The sequence below is a fragment of the Coenobita brevimanus genome, chromosome 100 (genome assembly GCF_032717465.1).
Source record: "Coenobita brevimanus isolate Jiangsu-jjx chromosome 100, ASM3271746v2, whole genome shotgun sequence".
Classification (NCBI taxonomy): domain Eukaryota; kingdom Metazoa; phylum Arthropoda; class Malacostraca; order Decapoda; family Coenobitidae; genus Coenobita; species Coenobita brevimanus.
This window is the reverse complement of record NC_137053.1, coordinates 3617501-3627500: the sequence shown is the minus strand read 5'-3', so window position 1 is coordinate 3627500 and position 10000 is coordinate 3617501. Positions and strand designations below refer to the sequence as shown.

Below are 10000 nucleotides of genomic sequence, written 5' to 3'. Positions count from 1 at the left end.
TTCTGAATACTGTCACTTATTTCTCGAAGGAAAGAACTCGTTACTTAGGTACGATTAGGGGAAGGGAGAGAGGAAGGGCGAGGAACAGTTAATCTCCCCACTCAGGTCTAAAAACACATTGAGCTAGAGAGAGAGAGAGAGAGAGAGAGAGAGAGGTCTTCATGCTAAAAAATTATTCGCATTTGTCTGTGTTCCTATACCTGTTTTTTGTGTCATGTATAAAATAATATATATATATATAAATATAGTTTATTTTATACATCTGGAGGCTCCAAAGACAGTATCCACAAGACAGATTTCGTATTACAGTACGACAGTGCTGGCTTCAATGGTGGTGCGGGACTGGGGTACGATAAATACGAGTGACAATTTCTTAGTTAATTTAGATGACTCAGCGACAAAGCCGTTCGTAGGCCAGCCGCTAGGATGGTACGACATCTATTTCTCTGCTTCTCCTTAGTACGTTTTTTTTTGTGTATGCTGCACCTTTCTTTCAATCACCAATCTTTCAAACACCTGTAATCCTCATGAGAACTACTAAAATTTATTCACTTCCCTTTGCCTTCCTGCAGTAACCCAATACACACACTCTCACCTCCAATCACCTCACCTCGATCCCAAATACACGCAAAACTCTAGCTAACTCTTGCACTGCACTGTTACCCCTTTATTGAGGCACTCACCTGCAATCCCATCCACTCCTGTTGCACTTTTGCACTTGGTTTTCTGCAACATTTTCACTCCTTCCTCTTTTCCTACACCTTTCTCTTACTTGTTTCCCTCGCCGTGTGTTTTTGTTGCAACCATGTTTTCCCTCACTGACATCCTTCGCCATTTACATTTATACTACTACTACAACGACTACAACTACCGCCAAAAATACTAATACGACTACAATTACTAATGCAGTACTACTAATACTAATAATGATAATAATAATAGTAATAATAAAAATAAATAATTACAATAATAATAGTAATAATGACAAAACATTTTTCATTCACCGTTTTCTCGTTCTAATCTCTCTCTCTCTCTCTCTCTCTCTCTCTCTCTCTCTCTCTCTCTCTCTCTCTCTCTCTCACCACCATCATTTTCCACGCTGCCAACATTCAATCCCTTCCCACACACACATTAGCCTCCACCACACCCACACACCTAAATCAACCCACACCAATATCACCAGCAAAATAGTTATACGGCGCTCCAAACATCACCACTACGACCTCTAATCACCCAAACAGCCTTAAATCACCCAAATAACCTTAAATCACGCGCTTAGCAATGACATTTGGGGCGTGTAATTTGTGTGGTATTTCCCATTTGGTGCAGTATTGAAGCTTATGTGGGTCTGGGAATAGTTTTAATACATGATAAACTACGCTCCTGTATCACACACGCACGAGCCTACATCCGTCCATCCTTACATACATACATACATACATACACACACACAGATATAAGGACAATATCTACACCGTTACACACACACATATACTGTACACACACGTTCACATACATCACTCTTCATCCATCATTCTACCTATACACACTGCTGCAGTTTTACACCACTGCATACATAACACACACACACACACACACACACACACACACACACACCTTATATAAATACCTGTACATGCATATTGTACATTCCCCAACCCTCTCTCTCTCTCCCTCACACACACACACACACACACACACACACACACACACACACACACACACACACACACACTTCTGTCTGATCAGCTGCCTAGTCAAACATAAAATAAGCGACAGTTTGGATGTTATTACGGATGGGTGACTGGGAGTGTGATTTTTTGACTGGTTTGACTGGGTGATTAAGTGGTTGACTGGGTGGGTAATTAACAGAGTGATTGGAAGTGATTGCTCTAATAGGCAGCTGGTGGCTGGGGGACTGACTGGGTGGTTGTGTATGTGGGTGACTGTATATGTGGGTGACTATGTGGGTGGGTGACTGTATATGTGGGTGTGGGTGACTATATGTGGGTGACAGTATAGGTGGGTGACTGTATATGCTGGTAACTGTATAATTGGGTGACTGTATATGGGTGATTGTATAGGTGGGTGACTGTATATGTGGGTGACTGTATGTGGGTGACTATACATGGGCGACTGTATATATGGGTGACTGTATATGGGTGACTGTATATGGGTGACTGTATATGTGGGTGACTATATGTGGGTGACTGAATATATGGGTGACTGTATATATGGGTGACTGTATATATGTGGGTGACTATGTGTGTGACTGTATAGGTGGGTGACTATATATGTGGGTGACCGTATATGTGGGTGACTGTATATATGGGTGACTGTATATGTGGGTGACTACATTGAGTGGCTTAACCCAACCAGGAGGGGGATATGTATGTGAAAGTTTTAACTGGTTGGCTTAATGCTTGATAAATAACTGGCCTTATCGTAAATGAGGCTTTACGATTAACTGGCTTTAACGGGAGAGGGTGGGTTTCTCTCTCTCTCTCTCTCTCTCTCTCTTTTATTTCTTTCAGCACGCCAATATATTCATGAGCTGGGAATAGGGGTACCACGTCTTCTTTCCGCTGCGACCACATGCATTTACTGCTACACACACACACACACACACACACACACACCAATATTCTACATTAATGGGGCGTCTGATCGGATTCTCTCTCTCTCTCTCTCTGCGTCCATTCTGTCCTTTGCATATGCGTATTTGGCAGAATTATTGGAATCTGATTTTCCTTCTCTGCTGTATAAGTAATCTCTCTCTCTCTCTCTCTCTCTCTCTCTCTCTCTGATGTGTGTGTGTGTGTGTGTGTGTGTGTGTGTGTGTGTGTGTGTGTGTGTGTGTGTTGCGTGTATGTATGTATGTATGTGTATGTGTGTGCGTGTGTGTGCGTGTTTGGGTTCGCCTCATTTTCGACATACATATTCGGGGCAATTTAGGCGCTCGGCTCTCGTATCAGCACAGGTGTATTTCCGTGAACATTTTGCGTTTGGATAGAGATTAAGCAGAGTCGGGTCGGGTCGGGTCGGGTCGGGTCGGATGGGGTGGGGTGGGGCGGGGTTCGGTTCGGTTCGGGTCAGGTCGGGTCGAGTGGGGTGGGGTGGGGTTCGGTTCTGCTCGGTTCGGTTCGGGTCAGGTCGGGTGGGGTGGGGTCGGGTCGGGTCGGGTGGGGTGGGGTCGGGTCGGGTCGGGATGTGTATTGTGTGTATGAGGTATTTTTTATTGCGGTTACCTCCTGGGGATTTTATTGAATTAAAATAGTACTCCTTTACTGATGAAAGTGACGAGGGAAGTACATTACCTTTGCAGCTAAAAAAATAAATAAAATAAAATTACTGCTATTACTATTACTACTGCTACTGCTACAACAACTACTACTACTAATAATAATAATAATAATAAAAATAATAAAAATAAATAATAATAATAATAATATTAATAATAATAATAATAATAATGTCTCCTTCAGTTGGAAAAAAATCTTAAAACAGTACCAAGAATAAGAGAAAAACACGCCCTCGTACTGAAGGGATTAGGTAATTTCAAAATGAATTTCACTGACTTCAGGCTAACCCCTTCACCCCCATAACGTCTTTCAGCATCTTATCCCTTCTATATTCAGACGATTTTCCTGAAGTCTGAAGGGGGGTTGGATACAGCCTTCATTAAACCCTTCATTACGATGCCGCACCCCCTGAAAGCTGAAAGAAAGCGTCTTCTGAAACCATCTGACACCCCCCCCCCTGGTTCTTAAATGCAGTGTGTCTAGGCATCTCAAAATGGATGGATCTTGAATTTCGTTTTTTTCTATGTTTTTCGTGGGAAGAGCTTTTAATTTTACTAAGCCTTTGGTTCTTCTTCCCGCAAAGTAAATAAATAAATAAATAAATAAGGGATTAAGGTAGTTAGGTCAATTTATCACAGGCTAGTATAGTTTAGGTCACGCCCTGTTTAGGTGAAAATAATGGGTTAGGTTAGGTTAGGTCAGGTCAAGTTAGATTATATTGTTACTCGGCACATTACGTAGGTAGTTAAGGTCACGAGAGGTTAGGTCAGGTTAGGTGAGACTAGATTAGGTTTCCAGGTATATTAGGCAGGTAGCTTAGGTTTAATTAGGCCTGATTAAGCTAGATTTGGTTTTCCAATACGTTAGACGATGTTAGGTTAATTTGGGTTACGTGAGTTTACAGTGGGTTACGTTAAATTACACTACGCTACGTGAAATTAAGCGAGATTACACTTGACGCACTACATCCATCCGGTAGCCATATTTAACACACACACACACACACACACACACACACACACACACACACACACACACACACAAGTAACATTCTTCCCCGCGTTTAAGGTATCAAAATACACGCAACTCTTGACGCCCCACGCCGAAGAGAGATTAACGCCGACAGACGCAAGGCCGGTAGAGCAGCGCGCACAGAAATCCACTCCCTGAATAACTGACGGTAAATCCAAACTCATTTTATGCGCAAAAAAACAGACATCAAACGCCGAGGTCCCCAACTCCGCCATTTCGCTCTACGTTCGGTCACTTGGATAAATTCGGCACTCCTCTCCCCCTCCTCTTCGTCCCCCTAGTCTTTCGGCTCTCCAGTATTGCGTGTGCGTTTGAGGAAATGTGTGTGTGAGTTAGAGAGAGAGAGAGAGAGAGAGAGAGAGAGAGAGAGAGAAGGATGGGGATCAGGTGCAGCGTGGATGCGAAAGGGGAAAAAAATGTTTGTGTGTGTGTGTGTGTGTGTGTGTGTGTGTAAGTTCATGTGCGTGTGCGTGTTCATGTGCGTAAGCTGATCCGCCTATCGCCCGCAGAAATCCCGCTTACACACACGAACGCTGCCAACACAACACGCCATTCCCTACACACACACACACACACACACACACACACACACACACACACACACACACACACACACCCTGACGAACGATATGGCTTGGAGATACGTTAGCTGAGGTAAAAAAAAAAAATGTGCTTTACCTTTACTTAATTTTTACCTGTGGACATAAATAATAATCCACTTTATTACGATCAATAAAGACAGGTATCCCTCCCTTTTTAAAAACTCCCTTTATAATTTATCACTTTTACAGACAGCCCTCTCCCTTTTTACAGATTTTCCTCCCTTTTTTACAACCCTCTAGCTCCTCCCTTTATTTACGTCTCCCTCTGTTCGTACTGAAGATCTCCTCCCTTTTTTAGACACCCCCTCCCTTTTTAAAGACACTCCCTCCCTTTTTTACAGACACCCCCCCTCCCTTTTTACAGACACTCCTCTCCCTTTTTACAGACACTCCTCTCCCTTTTTCCAGACACTCCCTCCCTTTTTGACACCCTCTCCCTTTTTAGACACCCCCTCCCTTTTTGACACCCTCTTCCATTTTTGACACCCCCTCCCTTTTCACAGACACCCATTCCCTATTTACAGACACTCCTCTCCCTTTTTACAGAGCGCTCCCTCCCTATTTACGGATCTCCCTCTATTATTATGGAACCCCCTCCCTTTACAAACCTTCTTTTTCACAGTAGCTCCCTCCCTTTATAAACACACCCATTTTCTTATATACATCCCTCCCTATTTTCAGAACGGTCTCCCTATAAACAGAACTCCCTCCCTTTTTACATCCTCTCCCTTTAAAAAATCCTATTCTTTTTTACAGATTTTCTTCCCTTTGTAAACACTACCTTTATCAAATCCTTTTCTTTCTTGCAGACCTCCCTCCCTTTGTAAATTCCCTTCCTATTTACATGGCTCTCTCTCCCTTTATAAAACTCCTCCCTATTTACAAAGCTCCCTCCCTTTATAAGCCCCCATTCTTTATAAGGTTCCTCCCTATTAACAGAGCTCCCTCCCTTTGTAAACCCTCTACCTTAAATAATTCCACTTATCTGACAAATCCCCTTCCTTTTTAACCCTCCCCCTTTACAAGTTCCCTTTCCTTCTTACACAGATTCTGGCCTTAGGTTCCTTCTTCATTGCATAAAAAATAAAAACAATATAAATCCCTCTCCCTTAGTAAAGCCCTTCCTTTTACAGACCTTCCTCCCTTTTTAAACCCCCTCCCTTTGTAAAAATCCCTCCCTCTACAAACAACCCTCCCTTTCTAACCCCTCTGATTCCACTTAAACTAATACCAGACGATTTTATGGATGAAAAAAATCCCTAGCAATATAACATCAAAGAAAAAAATCCCTAATAGTCAAAAGGTCAAAGAAAGAAATCCCTACCAGTAACAAAGTCTAAGAAAAAAATCCCTAGCAGTCAAAAGGTCAAAGAAAAAAATCCCTTGCACTAAAAAGGTCAAAGAAAAAAATCCCTAACAGTGAAAAGGTCAAAGAAAAAAATCCCTAGAAATAAAAATATCAAAGAAAAAAAATCCCTTGCAGAAAAAAAATAAAGAAAAAATCCCACGCAGTCAAAAGGTCAAAGAAAAAATCCCTCGCAGTCAAAGTCAAAGGCAAAATCCCCAGCAGTGAAGAGGTCAAAGAAAAAAAATCCATTAGTTTTCAAAAATTGTCCCCCTTATTATAAACAGAATTCCATCCACTTTCAGAGAGTTTCCCCTCAACCTCTCTTTCCATTTTCTTTTTTGCAATTCTTTCTCTTTTTCCAATTTCCCCTTCATTTTCTTTTTATTTCTCCTTTTTATGTGCACTGGCGTTTTCTATATCAGTCATGGGGTGGCTGTGAAGAATTCTGGGAGTGTGTGTGTGTGTGTGTGTGTGTGTGTGTGTGTGTGTGTGTGTGTGTGTGTGTGTGTGTGTGTGTGTGTGTGTGTGTGTGTGTGTGTGTGTGTGTGTGTACGTTACAGAGATATACAGACCTCAAACACCAGAGGGTTCCTAGGTGGTCCTGTCATAAAATATTACTGGATAAATAAATAAATAAATACATAAGGCAGCCATAAAACTTTCCTCTTCTCCAAACCCTCAGGAAATAAGCCGTACAGGAAAATGGAAACAACATCTAGCAGGAAAAAAATAGAGGCAGGAAAAGCTTTGAGGAAATGCAACAGGAAGGAAGGAAAAAGGTAAATGTTGATCCTATGAGAGAGAGAGAGAGAGAGAGAGAGAGAGAGAGAGAATGGAATTACAGGCACAGATCTGAGGAGACAAGCGAGAGTGTGTATGAAAAGCAAACGAGAGACAGTGAGAGAGAATGAAAGAGAAAGTGTGAGAGAAAGTGAGCGAGAGATATTACGGGAACACACCTGGAATCAAAGCCTCCCACTCGACGCCCACTTAGCTCCCTCTCCAATAGTCTCCCCCACTCTGCCCTCTCCTCTTTTACATTTTGCTTGAACATCCATTATCTGTAGTGTGTGTGTGTGTGTGTGTGTGTGTGTGTGTGTGTGTGTGTGTGTGTGTGTGTGTGTGTGTGTGTATTCTTCGTCTCTCACTCATTTACCCGTATCTTCTAATTTCGTTTTTATTTTCCTATTCTTCATTTTTTTCATTTTCCTAACGCCTTCCTTTAACACAAATTCGTCTTTCTTTTATTTTTTTTTTTAAGTTCGCGTAATTACAGTCTTCGTAAACCCCCACCTCTCTCTCTTCTCTCTCTCTCTCTCTCTCTCTCTCTCTCTCTCTCTCTCTCAAAAATCGTCAGGAAGCAGCTTGACTAAAATATAAAAAAAAAGGGTCATCGATGTGAAAGGGTAAATACAGGTAGCCTATGACGTCAGAGCAGTACCTGTCCAATTAACCCTTTCAATTGAGTCGCTTTCACCTGAGGGAACTGAACCACTACTACAAATATAAGGTAAAAATCAGTCTCCTTGGTCACTAGTCAAAATTACTTCCTCAATATGACTACACATGGCCATCACCTGAGCTAAAAGGGGCGACAATTTTTTTTTACATGGGAATTAATCGACATCATTATTTTTTTGTTCTGCATTTCGTGGGTACAACCTCCAGACGATTTTACCCAGCTCAAAAAAAGCCCCTAGTACTGATGGGGTTAATGAAGGCTGGATCTAACCCGCCCCCCAGTTCGAAAATTTTAATAGATACGTAATTTCAAAAGAATATAGATAAAAAATTGATAAATAAAAGTAAGGAAAATTGTCATTCATGGTGAAAGGGTTAATGGGAAAAATAAGTATTCACACACACACACACACACACACACACACACACACACACACACACACACACACAATTTCCTACAACACTACACAAAATAAATTCTCTCTCTCTCTCTCATTGCAATATCTCATTTTCTCTACATACAAAACTAATTTCTTTATTTCGTTTTTACATTTTCTTTTACAGTCCCAATTTTCACGCCCCCCCAAAAAAAAAATAAATAAATAAATAACTTCATGGCAATTTTAAAAAGTGGTTTCAAATTATTATCACGAGGTGTGTGTGTGTGTGTGTGTGTGTGTGTGTGTGTGTGTGTGTGTGTGTGTGTGTAGAAAAAGGTAAACAATAAAATTACCTACCGCCTCTCTCTCTCTCTCTCTCTCATACTCCCTTCCTTCCTTGCCACCACCCCATGCTCCCAACTACCCCCAGTCTTCACCCCAACCCCCGTCACCCCTATCCTCCCCACTCCCCAAATCCCATCCCCAAGCATCCCACCCTCTTCACTCCCCACCACCATTTTATCTTCCCCACTCCACCACATAAATTTCCTCACCACCACCACACCACTTCCCAACTTCTATCCTCCACCACCATGTCCTCTCCCCACCCACACTCCCCATCTTTCTCACTCCCCACCCCTCCGAGTCCCAATCACACTCCCCATCTCTCCAGCATCCAATATACTCCCCACTCCCCCCACTCCCACTCCCCACCCATCGCACTCCCTCTCACGTCTCATCCTCTCATACCTCCCATTCACCAACCCACCCACTCACTCCCCATCTCTCCCCACTCCACACAAAACTATCCCTCTTCCAAATTCCCCTACTTCCACTGCTCCCACTCCCCATCCTCCCCACCTCTCCCCATCCTCCCCACCACTCCCCACTCCCTTCCTCTCCCCATCTCAGAGCTGCGTGGGAAAAACCTTTAATCCAGCAACACACCTTGAGAAGATTGGCAGCTCCCCTCTCCTCTCCCCTCTCCCCACTTCTTGCCGGGGCGGAAGAAGATTAAAGGCGGAAGATTGAGGCCCATCCGAGTCTTCCACCCGTAATCGGAGACACGAGATCGAAACCCGGCCTGGCAAGAGAGGCGAAGAGGTGAAAAGACTTGCCGAATCTCACCTGTGTTCCTTTAAGATATTCCACAGCGTCTTGAGCAAATGAAACCCCAAACATAGGCTTCTTAAATACGGGTCTTAGATGGTCTTACACGTCTTACAAGGTGGTTCCCAGGTGAGAGGTCAAGGTGGTTCCCAGGTGAGAGGTCAAGGTGGTCCCCAGGTGAGAGGTCAAGGTGGTCCCCAGGTGAGAGGTCAAGGTGGTTCCCACGTAAGGTCAAGGTGATTCCCAGGTGAGAGGTCAAGGTGGTCCCCAGGTGAGAGGTCAAGGTGGATCCCAGGTGAGAGGTCAAGGTGGATCCCAGGTGAGGTCAAGGTGGTTCCCAGGTGAGAGGTCAAGCTTTATAGATATCACACAGGTGTTCAATATTAGAAGACAGGAGCACTTTTTTCTCACCATTTTCGAAGTTTTATTTTATTTTTTTCAACAATTACTCTCTTTACCCATAAATATTTTATCTGGTACTTATATGTGTAGCAATTTGTGCAATGTGTCACTACAAAGAATATTCAAATGTCATCATCATCATCATCATCACCACCACCTCACTGATTTGGCTTCTTACACCTTCCTGTCCAATTCTGCGTTGCATACATTCTTCCAACATCGCCATACTCTACATAAAATAACGTACAAAGGTATATCAACAAGCCTTGTCCAAAAATAAATCGCTAAGGAAGAGGTGCTAGGGAGCGTCCTTGATCGATGAGAATACAGGTAAAGGTCAGGTGTGAAAATACCTCAAAATAG

At 42.9% G+C, this 10000-nt stretch overlaps 1 protein-coding gene across 1 annotated transcript in view; it reads left to right on the top strand.

Annotated features, from left to right (window-relative positions):
• The window catches only part of LOC145414709 (neuroligin-3-like), a 427942-nt gene that overhangs the window by 162574 nt on the left and 255368 nt on the right, over positions 1 to 10000 (top strand). The gene's annotated exons all lie outside the window — the stretch shown is intronic.